This window comes from Pogona vitticeps, chromosome 5 (genome assembly GCF_051106095.1).
Source record: "Pogona vitticeps strain Pit_001003342236 chromosome 5, PviZW2.1, whole genome shotgun sequence".
Lineage (NCBI taxonomy): Eukaryota > Metazoa > Chordata > Lepidosauria > Squamata > Agamidae > Pogona > Pogona vitticeps.
The window spans coordinates 45,385,697-45,404,320 of record NC_135787.1 but is presented as its reverse complement, the minus strand read 5'-3'; the positions used below and the strand labels follow the sequence as shown (position 1 = coordinate 45,404,320).

The 18,624-nt window shown below is 43.6% G+C and overlaps 1 protein-coding gene across 1 annotated transcript in view; it reads left to right on the top strand.

Annotated features, from left to right (window-relative positions):
* The first annotated feature begins 10,337 nt into the window (after window positions 1-10,337).
* Window positions 10,338-18,624, top strand: part of FBXW7 (F-box and WD repeat domain containing 7) — a 192,873-nt gene continuing 184,586 nt past the window's right edge. Inside the window, exon 1 of the mRNA XM_020781328.3 lies at window positions 10,338-10,476. The gene's annotated coding sequence lies outside the window, so the exon portion shown is untranslated. The remainder of the gene's footprint in view (window positions 10,477-18,624) is intronic.

Below are 18,624 nucleotides of genomic sequence, written 5' to 3'. Positions count from 1 at the left end.
GTATTAGCTATAAATATTGCCAGTGGTGCTGGAAGGCCTTTTCTGGCAGGAACAAGACAAATAACTTGGGGACGGAAATCTAATGCCCATTCATGCACACACAGAATGACAAAGTCAGACATTGCAACTTGTGGTCAAACAGGATGTGATGTTCTGCCGAAGAATGTAAACACAGCAGATCTACTTATGTAAGGAGGCTTTGATATGCTATATGGCAAATAAATGTTGTTCAGCTCCACATTATAGTGATAACTACTTTTTCAGCTTCCAAATATGCCTTCATACGATTACGTTTAGGTTTTCTCCTTAACTCATTTTCCACAAAACTCTGTGCCCATATGCACCCTCCATAGGATTGTGAAGAAAAATTCCTGTGTTTCTGAGTAACGTTATTATTGATTTGTTCAAACAATGTAGTATACAATAAGAACTAATTTATTTATTTATTTATTTCATTTATACCCTGCCTATCTAGTCAATTGTGACCACTCTAGGCGGCTTACAACATGCACTTAAAAAATAAACATATAACAAACCTCATTACAAATAATAATTTACATAAATTAAAAGATAGAATAAATTTTTTTTCCCAAAGATGGCGAGAAACGGGATATATTATAACAGAAAAAGAAGGTATTAGGTAGAAAGGGGGGAGGCCTGCCTGAACATCCATGTTTTCAGTTAATTCTTGAAAATACCCAGCGAGGGAGCTGCGCGAATGTCAGGAGGTAAGTTGTTCCAGAGGCGAGGAGCCACCGCCGAGAAGGCCCGGTTTCTTGTTTTTTCCTTCCGGGCCTCCCTCAGCGTCAGGCTCCTCAGCCTCACCTCCTGACTCGCTCGGGTGACACGGGTAGAACTGGGTGGGAGTAAGCGTTCCGCCAAGTATCGAGGCCCTAAACCGTTTAGGGCTTTAAACGTAAGCGTCAGAACTTTGAAGTCAACGCGGAACCGAATGGGCAGCCAATGCAGCGCTGCCAGAATAGGAGAATTGTGATGGTATCTTCGAGCTCCACTTAGGAGTCTGGCCGCCGCATTCTGCACCACTTGGAGTTTCCGCGTCAGCCTCAAAGGTAGCCCCACGTAGAGCGCGTTACAGTGATCTAATCTTGAGATTACGAGCGCATGGACCAGGGTGGTGAGCGCCCCCACATCGAGATAGGGTCGCAGCCCGGCTATCCGCCAGAGATGAAAAAAGGCGGTGCGGACCACGGACGCCACCTGAGTCTCCATGGAGAGCGCCGGGTCGAGATGGATCCCCAGACTGCGAACCCCACTCTTTGCGGCAAGAGTCACCCCCCCAAATGAGAGGGAGTCGCCCAAGCCGCCAACAGTGGGGGCACCCACCCTCAAGACCTCCGTCTTGTCCGGGTTCAGCCTCAGCCCGTTCTCCTGCATCCACTCCAGTATGGTCCCCAGGCAGCGCTGGAGGGACAGGACGGCATCACCTGCAGTTGGAGTAAAGGAGATGTAGAGCTGGGTGTCATCCGCATACTGATGACACGACGCTCCACATCCCCTGATGTTAATTTAAATGGTACACTAACATGCACCTTGGAAATAAAGATGCAACCAGTACTGGATGGGATTACATTCCCATTGAAAAATCAGGTGTGCAGCTTTGGGGGTGCTCCTGGATTCATCCCTGAGCCTGGATGCTCAGGTTTTGGCAGTGGCCAGGAGTGTATTTGCACAATTAAAACTAGTGTGCCAGTTATGTCCATTTCTTGAGAACTGTGATCTGACCACTGTTATACGCATCCTAGTTACTTCCCGGCTGGATTACTGTAATGTGGGGATGCTGATGGAAACTGTTAGGAAACTTCAACGGGTCCAAAATGTAGCAGCCAGATTGCTGACTGAGGTTGGTTACAGGGATCAAATAAGCCCCATGTTACAGGAGCTCCACAGGCTGCTAATCAGTTATTGGGCACAATTCAAAATGCTGATTTTCAATCTATAAAGCTCTGAATGGCCTGTGTCCAAGCTATCTCAAAGACTGTATCTCCCATTATGAGCCAGCTCAGGTGTTAATCAGGAGAGGACTTTCTCTTGGTCCCGCCACCTTCACAGGTGCATTTGATGGGGACACACAAGAGGGCCTTCTCTGTTGCTGCTCCCAGACTTTGGAACTCCCTCCCACAGGAGGCCAGGCTGGTCCTGTTTTTGCTACCTTTCTGCCAGCAGGCATAGGTTTGTATACTTATTGATCTTTGCCTTATTATTGTCTGTTAATGATGTAATATGCCTCTTTACTAATTGTTCATAGTTTTAAGTATTGTTTTTCATTGTTGTAAGCTGCTTTGGGTCCTTTTGAAGGAGAAAAGTGGAGTAAAAATATTTTAAACAAGTAAAGAAATATTTTTTCTTTATTGATCATTCCATCAACTGAGCTAGCTAGTTGTCATCACCTTTGTACTTCATCCTATTTCTGAGGACCTGAAGAGTTGACTTTGGGGAAAAAAACTGTTTTTGGACTATAACTCACAGTCAGCATGCCTGCGGAGAGTTGTCAAACTTCGGTGTGTGTGCATCAAACTGCAGAGTAGATCCTGTCAATATTAAAGACATATTTTTTTTCTGTGATAACAAAAAATCAATATAGCTGTGTGGTCCATGGGCCAAATTCGAGGTAGGCAATGTCTTAATTGTTGTTTTTATGTGCTGTCAAGTCAGAACAAAGTTACAGTGACCCTAACAGGGCTTTCAATGTAAGTGAGATATTTAAGGAGTGATTTTACCAGTTTCATTCCCACCCACCCACCCCCCTGGTCAGTTTCCATGGCTGAGTGGGGATTCCAACCCTAATCTCCAAAGTCCTAGTCTATCACTGTAGCCACTACACCAGTGGTCCCCAACCTTTTCCAAACCATGGACTTGTGGGAGGGGGTCTTTGCACAGGGGGGGCACCCCACGTTCACGGGAAGGCGGGACGTCATCATGGGTAGGCATGGCACGCTCATGTGGGTGAGCAGGCCGTGCTTGTGGGTGGGTGTGGCATGCTTGTGGGGTGCACTCGCATGCACGTGCGGGCGGGCGGATGGGGCAACAGTGCATGTGGGTGGGTGGGCCATGCGTGCATGTGGGCATGTGTGTGGGGAGTGCATACTGGGTGATGGGAGATCTGTCTCCATGGCCCAGTCCTGCAAAGATCACAGACCAGCAGTGGGCCGTGAACCGGTGGTTGGGGACCCCTGCACTACACCACACTAGATATCTAATACTTTAGTCAGACCACTCAAATATCATAAAAATGTAAGTTTTCAAATCTTCTAGTGGTCTTTGTCAGGCTGAGCAATAAGCACTTGGGGTAAGGTAGGTGGCCAGGGAATTATAGGAACTCTATGCTAGAAAATGAATTCTTCTAAGCTCTGCTCAAGATCATCCCATTAAAAAAAGAGGAGAGATCTCCTTCCCTAATAACATGCCCATCAAATTAACATTTTTCTGACACATGAAAGAAGAAAAAATATTGATACAGACATTCCATTTCAGACATCCTGAAATGAAAAAATGAAAGGAATCCAGAACCTGACAGGGGTAGTCATAAATGTTAAACAGAAACCAAGCTTCTTTTGTTGTTGTTGTTTAGTTGTTAAGTCATGTCTGACTATTCATGATCAGAGCACGCCAGGCCCTCCTGTGTTCCACTGCCTCCCTGCCTTCCACTGGTCAAATTCATGTTGGTAGTTTCAATGACACTGTCCAACCATCTCGTCCTCTGTGGTCCCCTTCTTCTTTTGCTTTCACACTTTCCCAACATCAGGGTCTTTTCCAGGGAGTCTTCTCACGAGAAGGCCAAAGTACTGGAGTCTCAGCTTCAGGATCTGTCCTTCCAGTGAGCATTCAAGGTTGATTTCTTTCAAAATGGATAGGTTTGTTCTCTTTGCAGTCCAGGGGACTCTCAAGAGTCTCCCCCAGCACCACAATTCAAAAGCATCAATTCTTCGGCGGTAAGCCTTCTTTATGGTCCAGCTCTCAGTTCCATACATTGCTACAGGAAAAACCATAGCTTTGACTATGTGGACCTTTGTTGGCAAGGTGATTCTCTGCTTTTTAAGATGCTGTGTAGGTTTGTCATTGCTTTCCTCCCAAGAAGCAGGTGTCTTTTAATTTCATGGCTGCTGTCACCATCTACAGTGATCATGGAGCTCAAGAAAGTAAAATCTGTCACTGCCTCCATATCTTCCCCTTCTATTTGCCAGGAGGTGATGGGACCAGTGGCCATGATCTTAGTTTGTTTAGTTAGTTTAGTTAAATTTGCTTAGTTTTTCTAAAAAGCTGTTATTAATGCTTTTTAAATCTCTGCATTGTTCCCACCAACTGGGCAAATCTGCTGAAGTGGGTTGTGTGTGTATTTTTCTCTCCCATATGTAGAGGTAAGGTGGGGACATGAATCTGGTTTGAGATGAAAATTCTGATTGTTTCAGATTTGATTACCCTGGGCTTACAGCCATGTGGAAAAGAATAATTCCACTATCTTGCTTCTTTGATGTGAAGGTGCTATCAGTTACTTGAAGGATGTTTTTGCACTTTCACAAGGAAGACTGTGAATAAAGAACTCTAATTTCCTTCCTTTCCTTTACATTGTCCTCCTTTCACCTCTGCAAACAAAATGGTCACAAACATTTCGCCACTAGTTAGCCTAGGAAATAAACTTCCTGTACACTGTAATTTTCCCTGTTGAATTGTTAATAGATGAGGCAACACCTTTGAGCAAATCTTTTTAGTATGTTAATTGAACGGTAGCAAGTTCAGACATTGCCAGGCAGTCTGCAAAATGAAGATAAAGTTCATGGGTTGGAACTCATTAGACAATAGCAAGATTAAAGAGCCATCAGCATAAATACATCTGGCAAAATTAGCATTGGATTGGGAGAGCTGTTTAAGTTTGTGATGTTTCCATCTAAGTGAACTTATTTTTATTTTGTGGATATAAAATATTAAGTGCTGTTTGGTACGAAATCAAACAATTTGTTTTAAAGAGCACTAAGCAAAAGACTTTTCCATGTTTTTTCTTGCAAACTGGCTTCCATCTGTATGGAGAATAAAACCTTCCCTGCTGTACCCAATACAGTATATTTATTTGCCTCCTTTTCACTAAATAGTTGTAACTGAAGTCCTATACACACTTACTAAAAAGTCCCATTGGGTTCAGTAGGAATATGTCAAAGTACAGTGTAGTGGACAGGGTCTCACTAGGACTTATGAGACCTGGGTTCAAATCCCTGAGCAGCTGTGGAAACTCATGGGGTGGGGCTGGCACTGGTAAAATGATCCTTAAGTATCCTACATACCTCAGAGACCCTAGTAGCAATCAACCTGATGACACATAATACACAAACATAAGTTACCATCCAGCAGCCATTCCACCAAGCTATTAAAGAGCCATCTCATGAGAAGCCAGTTTCAGTGAGCTTTGCTTTGCCCTCAGCTATCAAGTAAGCAGCCACAGGAGGATCTCCAACCTGATTTCTCGGTTTTGGACTATAAGGCACAGACTGTAAGATATCACCTTAAAGGTATAGGAGCAGTAAACCATTTATGGTTTTGCAAAACCACTACAGACTAGTAGTACACAGTCAACAAGCTGAAGTACTATTTCATTTTGTTTTCTATTTATCTATCACAGAATTTTATAGGCTGACTTTCAGGCTCCCAAAAGATTCAAAGAGGTGTAGAATTAATTCAAAGGCAATGAAATTAGCCAAACCAGTTTAAACATTTTCAAGAAAATTAAAGACAGATTTTTTTTAAAAAATCACAGTGAAGAATGTCACAAATGAAATCAGGCCCCAATCCAAGCATTGCCTGTCTATTTAAAAAACAAGGAGTAGGACTAGACTTAGGCTGCAGTTACCCTATGCCTGTCTATTTAAAAAACAAGGAGTAGGACTAGACTTAGGCTGCAGTTACCCTATTGAAATAAATTGGGAGCTGGATTGGGGCTTTTGAAGTCCGTTTAAAGTCACGTGGTTTTTGAGTCAGTGTGCATGTCCTCTGGCAACAACTTTTAATCTAGGTGTATGCTGTGTGGTATATAGGTACCGGGGGCTACACGAGCTTTTAAATATCATTTTAATACTGGCATTGTGGGGTGCTCTAGCTTCCTGTTTCAACCTCCCAAGACAATGCATTACCAGAGTGAAATATCTGCACCAAAAACTAAAATGAAACCCTACGCTGCCATAGCTATGGGGAGATGCTGTGGTTGCTGGCATATTGTCCTGGAACAGCTTTTAAGGTTTTTGTCCTGCATCCGCCTATCCTCACTCTGGCTGCCTCTCACAGGCACTCATCGCCACCACCTTACTCTCTGCATTGAGGTGACATGGTTGGCAGAGACAGAAGCCATGTTCTTCTGCCGATATGATTGTTAATATTTTTATTGTATTTGTTTTATTTTCTTTTTCCATCTGGGACAGCACTAGATCAGTGTTACAGATCCTTGCAGTCCAAACAGATTGGACTGTAAGGTTCCTACTTCTCCCATCTTCCTGTGCTGGAAGCCAGTTGCTCCTGGAGGAAAAGCGAAAGAGCAGGTAGACCTGAATGGGTTAAAAGTGCTTTTTCTAGGTCACTCATCATATTTTAATATTTGTGGGGTTTTTTTAAATTTCAGACTAGGATAACTATAGACCAGTGTTACAGATAAACAACAACATATTGGAGGTTATCCTGCAGTTTGGAAACTCATGATCCTGGCATTCAGTCCATTACCTGACAAACCTCACAGACACAGTTTACTCTGACACAGGTGAGCACACACCCAAAAATGATTCAAAATAAATAACTTTCATAACTGATGTATTCGCAAAGTTATTTCATAACTGAGTTAAAACAAAGAAGCCCCTAGTGGGTGTTTAAAAAACTTGCTTTCCAAACAAAACTTCCCACACTTCCTAGCAAAAAAAAAAGTGTGCTTAGCTGTACGTGATGGAAACACATATTTTAAAATCATTTTCAAGCATGCTAAACCTGCACAAACCCAGAAGTATTTCAACATGTAACTACTGGGCAGGGTATGTGGTAAAATTGCTGGTTTTTTAAAAAAGCTCTTCAGCTATGCAGTGGAGGAAAGTCCAGACAGAGGCATACAGAGTAGATTGGTATATTACAAATCTCCCTCCAATATACCTTTCTAGTTTATGGTATAGTTAGTTTTTAGTGAGAGTTAACTCAATTTACTTCTACTGGCATACAACCTCAATATAAATAATCATGAGACTCTGGTCAAAAAGAATTTAAAAATGATACTCTTTTACTTACAAAATCTTCCTGTCAAAACACAAACAAAAACATGTTCACTAGTTGCGTATTATGGTATCTTAACTGGCTAGCTTCATTAGTTTCTTCACTTACTATATAAACACTCAAAACATTGCCATTACAAACCTGACTCAGAATTCTAACATTGCTAAACTCAAACAGACTCTGAACCCTGACTGAGGTAAAACGGCAGGAAAAAGAACAGTGGGGATGCAGAGGGAAACAATTGGCTATTAGTGATTGCCATTCACCCATCACTCTCTCCCATCCAAACCTCTTAACGGTATCAAAATAAACAAACAAAAAACATACCCATGCTTTCTAGCCCCCAATAGCTGTATGTCATGTGGATGGATATTTTCAAGTGTGCTAAACCTGACATAAATCCAGAAGTATTTCGACATGTAACTGCACCCTGTGTTTTATATGAGAAATTTCAAAATGGGGGTGCTGCCATAAAAAATGCTTCTTGTATGTTGTCATCAATTGAACCACAGGTACTGTACTGAGTTGTCTTTCATGCTTTCCTCTTTCCTGAGTGGTAGGCATGTTCAGCCTTAACAGGTTCAGCTGTCTTGAGAATAGAATATGGGACAGTGTTTATTTATTCACAAATATACAAGCTGAACAGGACGCTGTGACAGACACACAAACTACATTACAGTGCGGTAGTGTAACTAGGGTGCGGTAATCAGGATACCTGCCCAGGGCAGCGCCAGATAAACTGGTTTAGGAGAGCAGATGGATGGCAGAGACCATTGTTAGGGGAGCAAAGATTTAATTCACATAGTACATGACCTTAATATCCTGTCAGGGAAAGATGATGGGACTAATGGGGTCAATTCAAATACTTTGGAGAAGGGCCTTCTACTTCATTTTCTTCATGTTGGAATCATCCCTGCCTCAGACAAACAAAAAAGTGGTGCAAAGTATATACCTCATGTCACAGAATCCATGAACTTTATTAAAATTCTGTTAAAAGAAAAAGCTTTCACTTTGGATTAGCTAGACAAGCTTGCCAAAGTTCTAGACAAGAAACCAAGCATCTATCCATTCAAAGAGCATGTGGTCTAACACAATGTAGCTTCTTGTTGTCTGTGTGCCTGCAGCCCAACCCTGAAAACTTTAAAGCTTATTCAGCCAGTGAATGCAACTAGCTAGGAAGGAGAAAATTGCACACATAGGACTTTGGTCAGTTGCTAATGATCTGACAGCAGCAGCCAGTAGATTTTGTGCACAACAGATTATCCAAAGCTGACTCATCATGCAGGAGCAAATACAATTTACCCCAGTAGTGGCAATTTGGAATTTCAGTAGCAGCATCCTTAAAAGTTCTGTTACCCTCAGTTTGCCCCAGATTCTACCACTCTGTCCTGACAGGTAATTGCATTACCCTGTTTTCCTGAAAATAAGACCTAATCTGAACATAAGCCCTAGTATGATTTTTCTGGATGCTCATAAAATAAGCCCTACCCCCAAAATAAGCCCTAATTAAGTGAAATCCTGCCCTCCACCATTGTGAAGCAACCAGAAGATGACATGACTTTTCGACCTGCAGCCACCATTCCAATACGGATTAATTCCGTAAGTCGAGGGTCCACTGTATACTCCATACAGGGTGCCTCTCAGGAAACTACCAGACCCCTAGTGCCTTACAGTTACCAAAGACCTGAGTCCCACCAGTATTTCCCCAGCCTCTGTTATAGTCATTAGACAGGCTACTCTCTCTTCCCAACCTCTCCTCAGAGCAAGATGGTTCTTAAACATCCCTGTGGAAGAAGGCTAGGGAATTGGAGAGAATCGATGAACAAATCTGACACCGGACACCATAATGTTGGATCATTTTTCTCTCGCTAGCTCATGGACAATCGAATTCTAGCCCTACAAATGTCATCAGACTGCAACTCCCACCACCCCTCACCCCGCTTATGCTGACTAGGGTTGATGGGAACTGCATCCCAATACCACTTCATTGAGTATTCTGCTAACGAGTGGCGTCCCTCGGGATGCAAACGCCCCACCCCACAAATCTCATCATCCCTTAGTCAGCGTAGCCAATACTGAAGGACCGTGGGAGTTGCACCGCAACAACATCTGGAGGGCCACCAGTTGCCCATCCGTCTACTAGGGTTGGTGAGTGGCCGCGCCAATACTCATACTGACGCAACCCCGCGTGGGTTAATAATAGCCATTCCGCTCCAGACTCCGACGACAAAGTCTCCTGCGACTGCGCAGAGGTAGCTGACAGGGCCGGCTCAGCCCATTGATATGCCCTTGAGTCCTGCCTTCCCCTACCCTGCTGCCTCAGCAGCAACGCCTCCACGGGCGCACCACGCGTAACGGCCTGTTGCGTCATCACCTAGCGCCCAGAGGAAGAGGCGGGTGGAGTGGGTAGTTGTTGCCAGGCTACGGCCTGTGTCATCCCTCCGCGCCACCGTCGACGGGCCGTCCCTTCTTTTCCTCTTCCCTCCCACCGCTGGCTGTGGTGTGTGAGGGACAGAAAACAAGCGGCTCCTGAGAGCGGTGACCAGCCGGACTGTCCCGTGGCTCCGTGGGTGACCTCTCGGCGCTCTCTCCAGAGGCAGAAGCGGCTGCCCTCACGCTCTCCTGCTCCCGCCTTGGCTCGGCGGAGCGACCGGACCCCGCGCGTAGACTCGAATCACCCACATGCCTGGGAGTGGGGCGGGAGCGGCGCTGAGCCTGGCCGTCCGGCTCCGCTTCCGCGCTGCCTCCGCTTGGCTGGGGCCCTAGCAGCGCCTACAGCAGCGCCTCGGAGAGAGTGTATGCGAGCCAGAGCTGGTCTGGGGTGGCGGCCCGACCCACTCGCCGCCTCCCCCTCCAAGGCCGGGGGTGGCGGGACCGGCCCCGGGGGGAAGCGGCGGGCAGTGTTCTGGTGGAGGGGGCGGCGGCGGCTCCATGCAAAGCGACCCCGGACCAGCTGCTGCTGACCTCCCCAGGAGCCGGAAGGCAGCGAAAGAGCTTCGGTGACCCGTCCTGGACACGCTAAGTGGTGAGCCTCAGAGACCCCCCCCCCCACCGGTCGCCTTCCCCGAGCCGACCCTCCGTCGTATCGAGCAGTCCTGCCTGGCCCTTTCGTCCTGGGCGCCACGTCGCGGGGTGAAGCACGAGTGGCTCCGGCAACGCGCTCCTAGGCGGTCTGAACATTAAAGCCAGCCGGGCACCGCCGCCCCTGTTGCCCGCACTCCCGAAGTAAGTAACTGGGGTGCAAGGGGTGTGTCTGTGTGCCCGAGGGTTGTTGGTGGTGGGTCTCATCCGCGGCAGCATCTCCCGTTTGGGGGGGGGGGCTGCAGGTGTTGCACGTGGGCTCAGAGCCTCGCCACCACCGTTTCCCTTTTCTCTTGCAGGACAGGGGAAAAGTTGGGGAGGGGGGGTCGGGACGGGACGATGCCAAGAGGAGACGCCTCGGCCCTGCCCGGAGCTAGTTGCTCTTCCTGGGATGTGAAGGGCAACCGCTGCTTCTCGTTTCATATGCGCCTCACGTTCGAGGGAGCTCTGCACGGTCTGCTGCGCTAAGTCACCCTCCCTGTTAGCCACGGCAGGGAAATTCTCTCTCTCTCTTTGTCGCTCGCTTGCTCGTTCTCCGTCTGCGGCTCAGAAGGAAACGAGGAGTGTACCTTGAAGGGACTTTAAATGGCTTTGTTGAGTAGTTTCACAAGAAGGGTTCAGAACACCAATCAAGAAATGAACGGGGCATCCTATTTGCTTCCAGAGTTTCTTTCCCTCCCCGCCCCCTTCCCTTTTCCATGTCAACATAAAGTAGTTTAAATATTCAGATTTCTGCAGCCAGGATTGACTTGGGAGTGAATACAATGATGTGGAAAATATACTTACTTTAGAATGGTCTCAGACTAGGCCAGGCTCAGTCACAGGCTGCTGTCTTTTCCAATGCCTGAAAAAACTGAGATGAGAATACACTCTACACACCTCCCTGTTAATACACATCTACAGCAAGGTCTTACTTGATGAAGTTATATAGGAAATTATCTGAATTGTGTTTAAGTGTAGTTTAACATCGAGTCATATCCTAACTTTCTCTTAACTTCACTAAAAGCTAATTTTATAAAAACCTGCTTGTATATTTATTTAGATTCACACTGTAAATAGTAATTCTCACCCTCTAAAACCTAAATTTTCAATAGTAGATATTGTTCCAGAAAAACTCTTTGTGGTCAGCATAAAAACATGTGCCAAAAGTTCAGTTGTATAATTATATATACTGGACCTAATGTCATCAATATTTGAATATTTGGCTATCTGTGCTTTTTAATAAAATAGCAATGCCCAAGGTAGTGGTTCATCACTAGATGGGTGGGATGGATACAAGTAAAATCAATCAACCAATAATAAATGATTAGGAAGAAAGTCAGTTTTTGGTTATATCCACAGTTGCATTGGAATAAGTCTCACTGAACACACTGAGGCTGTCTTCTGAGTAGATGTGTATAAGATTGTGCAGTTAGACTGTGGCCCCATGTGCACTTAGGGGTCAGTCTCAATGAACTTGGTGGGGCTTGCTTGGAAGTAAACATTAATTGGATTGGATTGATACCTTTTAAGTCCTAATCTATGGAAGCAAATTGGGAGTCCTTGGTTACATTTCGGTGTAAGATCAAGCCAGTGCACTAATATTAAATAGGAAAATAGATTGTTATTGAGCTATCTTTGATCTGTGAAATGACTTAGTCCAGACTTTGAAGTTTCAAGGAGTAAAATTTGTTTGATGCAGACAACCACCACCATATAATTGGAATAATGACTCAATAGTTCATATCAGTAAAAATATGTAATTTAAAAGAATAAAATATTCTCTATAAACAGACTTGGTTGTAGTAATGGCAATAATGGAATACATCTAAATACTTTAAAATGGAAGTGGTTAGGCATTAGACTCGCAAGATCTGTTTTTTTTTTTTTGTGGTAGAGTTGTGAGATCCATCACCTGTAGCTTTGTGCAAAATACACATGGTTAGAAAAAATAATTCTGAGTTTCAGGGATTTGTTGTGAGTATCAGAACTGAATAGCATTCACTATTCCCAAACAAAAATATGTCCGGTTACCCCAAGCATTCTTCAATTAAGCACTTACTCTTTTGGGGGTAGGGAATTGTTCTGTTTTCCCTTATTGCTGGGTAGAATTATTTGCTAATGTTCTAGAAACTATCCTGAGCTCTGCAAAAAGATCCAGATCTATCATCTGCCCACCTCTGCTTTGAATAAATTCCAGCAATTTATTTGTGTGCATTATTTTTTTTATGAGCTGTTGCATTGCTTCTTGTAGTGACTCTGAATTAGTGACTTCCCGAAGAATCTAAATTAGCACTACTGTTCTGGTCTTGTAAATTCAAGGCCATGGCTTCCTTATAGAGTCAATCTGTCTCATATCTGGTCTTCCTCTCTTGCTACGTAGTACCTTCTACTAGTATAGTTATCTTTTCCAGTGAGTAGTCTTTATACACCCAAAGTACAGTAGCCTCAATTTAGTGATTTTTGCTTCCTACTTGATTTGATCTAGACTCCACTTATTTGCCTTACTGGTGATTTGTGATTACTTACTCTAATAGTATATATCAATATGCATATTTTTCCCTGTCAGCTTTCTCCACTATCCAGTGTTCATGCCAGTGCATAATAATTGGCAGTACTATGTTGTTGTTAAGTGCCATCAAGTCGGAACAGACTCATGATGACCCTAATAGGGCTTTCAATGTGAGATCTTTAAGAAGTGTTTTTTACCAGCTCCACTCCCTTAGTAAGTTTCCATGACTGAACAGAGATTAGAAGCCAGGCCTCCTGAGTCCTAGTTTGTCACTCTATCCACAACACAATAGTGGATATCCTGGCAGTACTATGGTATGGATGATCTTGGTCATGACACATTCTTGCACTTGAGGATCTTTTTCAGTTCCTTCAATACCTGCCCTACTGATGCTCAGTTTTCTTCTGAATTCTTGGCTACAGTCTCCATTGGGATTGATGATTAAATATAGAAGACTTTTATCAATTTCTGCTTTATTATAAACATTAAAGTTATGTAATTCTTTTGTGTTTATGATTTTTGGCCTCAATTGTCAACTGTAATCCTGCTTTTCCAGTTTTTTTTCTCCTTCATTAGGTGTCATTTCAGTTCATTGCTGTCTGACAGTGATACATTATCATGCACAAATCTTACATTATCTAAGTCAGTGGTTCTGTACTCAGATGTTTTTGAACTGCAACTCCCAGAAACCTCAGCCAGCAGAGCTGATGGTGAAGGCTTCTGGGAGTTGCAGTCCAAAAACATCTGAGTAACATAGGTTAAGAACCAGTGATCTAAGTTTTATCAGTTTTCATTCCATTAAAATCTAATCTGATTTTTCATATGTACTGCATATAGATATTGAACAGATAGGGAGATAAAATACTTTGTATTGACAAAATTCTTTGTCAGTGGGAAACTATGCTATTTTTCATATTCTGTCTTTAATTGTAGCTGCTTTTCCAGGGTATAGGGCAATGACAGCTAACCTTTTACAGCCCGACTGCTGAAACTTAAAAAAAAATCCCAGTGGGCGGTGGGCTGTGGCAGCAGCGGCAGTGACGGCGGAAGGGAGAATCCTGGGCATGGAGGTGGCTCCAGACCCCACACCAGATCTGCCTTCAGTCAGGCCCAACCAGCACCAGCTGCTCCGGATCCTGGCCTGCTGCTTGTTGGGGTGCTAGTACTGCAGCTGCAGCCTCCTCCTCAGGTTTGGCTGCCGGGAGCAGTGATCCAGCAACTTCTGGCTCACGTGCCTGCAAAGAAGGCTCTGCATGGCAGCTGTGGCATGCGTGCTATAGGTTTGCAATCGCTGGTATATGGTATGTATGAGGAGTAGAGATGGGCACAAACCAAAAAATGAACCAGGAAATTTGTGGAAAATTGCTGGTTTGTTCATTTGGGTTGGTTCCGAACCAGAAAACCCAAACTGATCTGTCGATGGGCTTAGCTGACGCAGCTGGCCTTTTTGTGTGTGTCTAAAACAATTTTTTTTTACACCGCTTGGTGGTTTCCTTAAAAAAAAAGCCCAACTGCCTCAGCTGAGCCTGCCTCTCTGCTGAGGCAGGTGCCCCCCTTTAAAGATAGCTACTGGACTGTCTAAAAAAAATTATTTATTTTTTTGAGTGGCAGCGATTGAGGAGGAGGCAGCAACAGCAGCAAAAGGTTAGGGAGGCAACCGGGAAGTGGAAAGGCGATGGAGGGTAGTGGGAGTCTCTAGCTACCTGGGGGACCATTTCATAGGGCTGGCAAACTGATTGATGGTTTGTCATGGAAAAGTTTGGAAATTCGTGTTTCATTGCCTTCAACGAACAATGACCCAAGATGAACCAACATTTTGCTGGTTTGTGCCCATCTCTAATCAGGAGAGTCAAGTGGCAGGCCCATTTCTTTTAGAATAGTTCATAGCTTTTTGTGATCTGAAGAGTCAAAGGCTTTGCTACAAGGGGGTGCTGATAGATATTGAGCCTTACTCAGAAAAAATTGAGCTAGAAAGCTATAAATTGCAGTGTGTATTGGCCAATTTGTCTATATTCAACGGTGCAAAAATCAAATACCTACAATTTTAACGTTAATTTTCATTTTCCGGTCCAAAGTGAACATGGCGGCACCTCCAGAAAAGTTCAGTGTGGAAGAGCATAGGACCATAATCAAGTTCCTGTTTCTTCAAGGGAAAGGTGCAAAGCAGATGCATTATGAAATATCACAAACTATGGGTGACAGTGGCCCTTCATATGCAACAGTTAAACATTGGGTTGTCAATTTTAAAACTGGCCATTTTGGTGTTGAAAGTGTGAAATGTGAAAGCCATCCATGATCATGGAGGACAGCCGAATAGCAGCCAAAAGTATTGCTATATAACTGAGAATATCACGTGAGAGAGTGGGTGCCATTATCCATAACGACTTGGAAATGAGAAAGCTGGCAGCAAAGTGGATCTCCAAACTTTTGACAACTGAGCAAAGGAGAAACATGTGGAGTCATCGGTGGCTGTTTTGGAACATTTTGCAAGAAATGAGCCAGATTTCCTAGGCAAACTGGTACCGTATTTTTTGCTACATAAGGCACACCTGACCATAAGATGCACCTAATTTTAGAGGGAGGAAAGCAGGAAAAAAACCTCCTGTAACGCCTGCCTGTCTGGGTGGCGCTGTGGCGTTTCTCCCGTGGTCTGGGTGGTGGTGGGAACCATAGCCCAAATAGTAATCATGGGCTCCCCGGTCTCGTTTATCCTTACCTGGTTCCCCCCACACCCTTATTTTTGGGGGAGTGCAGAAGAGACACCTCAGCCAGTCCCTGACGGGCGTCCTGAGACATAGAAGAGAGAAAGAGAGAGAAAAGAGGAAGGGGGAACCATGTGAGCGAAAGAAGGGCTGGCAGAGCGAAAAGCAAGGCGAGGGAGAGAAGAAAGCTGAGACAAATGAGCCGAAGAGAGGAAAGCTATGGGGGGGAGGAGGAGGAGAAGGAGCTTGTTGCGCTCCCCCATTTTGAGTCTCCCCTCACATCGCATTCCGCTGGTGGTGGTGGTGGCGGTGGTGGTGGTGCGGGGCTGCGGCAGGCGCCCCTCTGACGTTCAGGTCCTGGCCTAGTGAGGGGGATGCGGAGAGACGAGAGAAACCCGGAGCGGGTGGTCAACAGAAGAGGAGGAGTACAGTGGCATGGGCTCTGGGGGTCTGCACCAATTTTTACAGTATTCACTCCATAAGACACACACACTCCCCCCCCACTTTTTTTGAGAGGGGAAGTGCATCTTATGGAGTGAAAAATACGGTAACTGGTGATGAGACATGGAACTACTCTTATGATCCTGAGACAAAGGAACAGTCTAAGGAATGGAGGCATAGTAGGTTCCCCCAGGCCAAAGAAGTTCCGAGTGCAAAGGTTGGTGCAGAAGCAAATGGCAACAGTTTTTTTGGAATAAGGGAGTTCTGCTGGTGGACTACCTCCAACAAGGTTCAACCATCAATGCAAAATATTACTGTGCTTTATTGATGAAGTTGAAGAAAACATCAAGGAAAAATGATTGGGAAAGCTCTCCAAAGGTGTATAACCTCATATAACCTGTAAAGGACAGATTTTTTTGTGTGAAACTCTTCAGTATGCTCCAGTAGCCAATGTGTATTGCACTATGATCTCTATTGCCTCATTGTTTTCTGAATTCTGCTTGAACACTGGGAATTTTTTACTTCATATATGGTAAAAACGTGCCAGGTCATTAATTCTCAATTATTTGCAGGTTCCACTGTTTTCTTTTTTTCCTGAATGTCTTAATAGCTGACATTCAAGCACTCTTCATTGTGTTTTTACAAGGCAGCAATGTTGCTCTCCTGGTATGTATCTGTGGGCACAACTAGGCACAATTCATTGTTTCTCTGTGTAGCTGTTACGTTCTTGTGGCTACCTTGTCGTTCTCCCTTTTATTTCATTTCTGAATGGTGAAATAGAATGTTTGAATCTTTCTGGTACTTTACAGTAAATATAGGCAATGATGCTGATGGTTTGCACCTTGTCTTTGTATGTAATTGTTGTGTGCAAAGAAGTTGTTCCAAAGATAGGAGCAAGTGATGCCTTTAATCAACCATTAAGAATATAAAATAAACAAAAACAAATAGTGATCTTTCAATGATAAATCATCTTCAAGGCTATGCATCAAGGTATGTGAGCGGTTCCAATCTTATGTGCTGTTATAGTTAGACAGATCTCTCATTGCTTTGGGATGTGTAGACAGTTTTGGCTAGTGCTATACTGGATTTGTGATGCCTGTTGTGGGTTGCAACTTTCAGTCACCTTTTCTATAATCCATCAGACTGCTGTAATGTCTCATTTTATTTATTCAATTCATTTTTGTGTTTTAGTGGTACATCTGTTAGTCCATTATTTTAGTCATGGCTATGGTGCTGAAGACGTGTCATTGGAAATAATTTCTATAAAAAAGAGTAGAGCATCCAAGGTGTCTAAGTATGCATATTGAGTATATTTATTTTTGTTACAAAATTGGTCATTTAACTGTCTTTGTAGTATTTTCCTTCTGCAATTTCCAGGGAGGTAACAGCATTAGTTTGTTTCAGGAAAATAACAGACAAATGATGAATTTATTTTGGTGCAAGCTTTGATGGATATTGTAAACATTTATATTGTAATGTATTTGTTTATTTTTCAAGGTGCATAAACACTCTTTGTTTTAAATTTAAGAAAGGCTTGGATACCATAGTTCAGCTTTTTCTCTCTTCTAATTTGGGTCCTTTAGTCACAAAACCTACTTGTTCAATAAGAAAGGATGCATGAAAAAGTTGACTTGTTTCAAAAGCGGTTGTCATTTATAACATCTTGTGTTCTGCCTGTGTATTGCAACTCCCCATGGTATGTATTGAACACAATATACTATTGCTCTTAGTAGATAGTAAAGGGGAAAGTTTTATTTCTTGATTCAATATGTTTGAAATTATCCCTCAAATTCTGCTTTACCTTGGTTCTCTCTATCCATGCTGTGAATCTTTTCTCCCTTTGCTGTTTTACCTCTGTTTAGGTTTCTTTTTCTCAGAAGTTATATCATCTGTGGACTTGCATCTTGCTCTTTCTTTTTATATGCCTAATTCTGGACAGTGGCTGTCCGGTGAGTGTTATCAATCAGATATGGTCTTCTGACGTGTTCAAAGTGTGCATCACCTCTGATAAGAAAAACACAGAGTTATGAGTTCTGGAGAAGAGTTGTGAGACCACTTGAAGGTGTTACACTTACTGTGACATGAGCTTTTTCTATTAAGAATCTACCAAACGTATTTGATGAACTAGGCTCAACTGTATAATGTGATGCCTGTAAGAATCTAATTTTTGATAACATGGGACAGCTAACAACTAACAATGACATTGCTGGAAAACTTGTGAAATCAACATCGTTTGGAAATCATGCATGTTTTACTGTTAAACCGATGTGCGTGGGGCAGTCCTGCTAATAACTAGTTAACCAATGATCTGTTTATTCACAATTTATGGAAGTTATTTATCAAAAGTTACTCTGGTTCACTACTTTTTCTGCTTCAGTGGCATTTTTCTTTGTTTCATGTTCTAAAATATGATTGTAGTGATGGAGGAGAGGAAGGCCCAGTAATGTGTCATTCCCAGGCGACAGAGTGCCCGAATTTACACAATACTTAAGAACACAGGAGACCTTTTAGATCAGTGGTTCTTAACCTTTGTTACTCGGATGTTTTTGAACTGCAACTCCCAGAAACCCCAGCCAGCACAGTTGGTGGTGAAGGCTTCTGGGCGTTGCAGTCCAAAACTCCTGAGTAACCCAAGGTTAAGAACCAGTGTTTTAGATC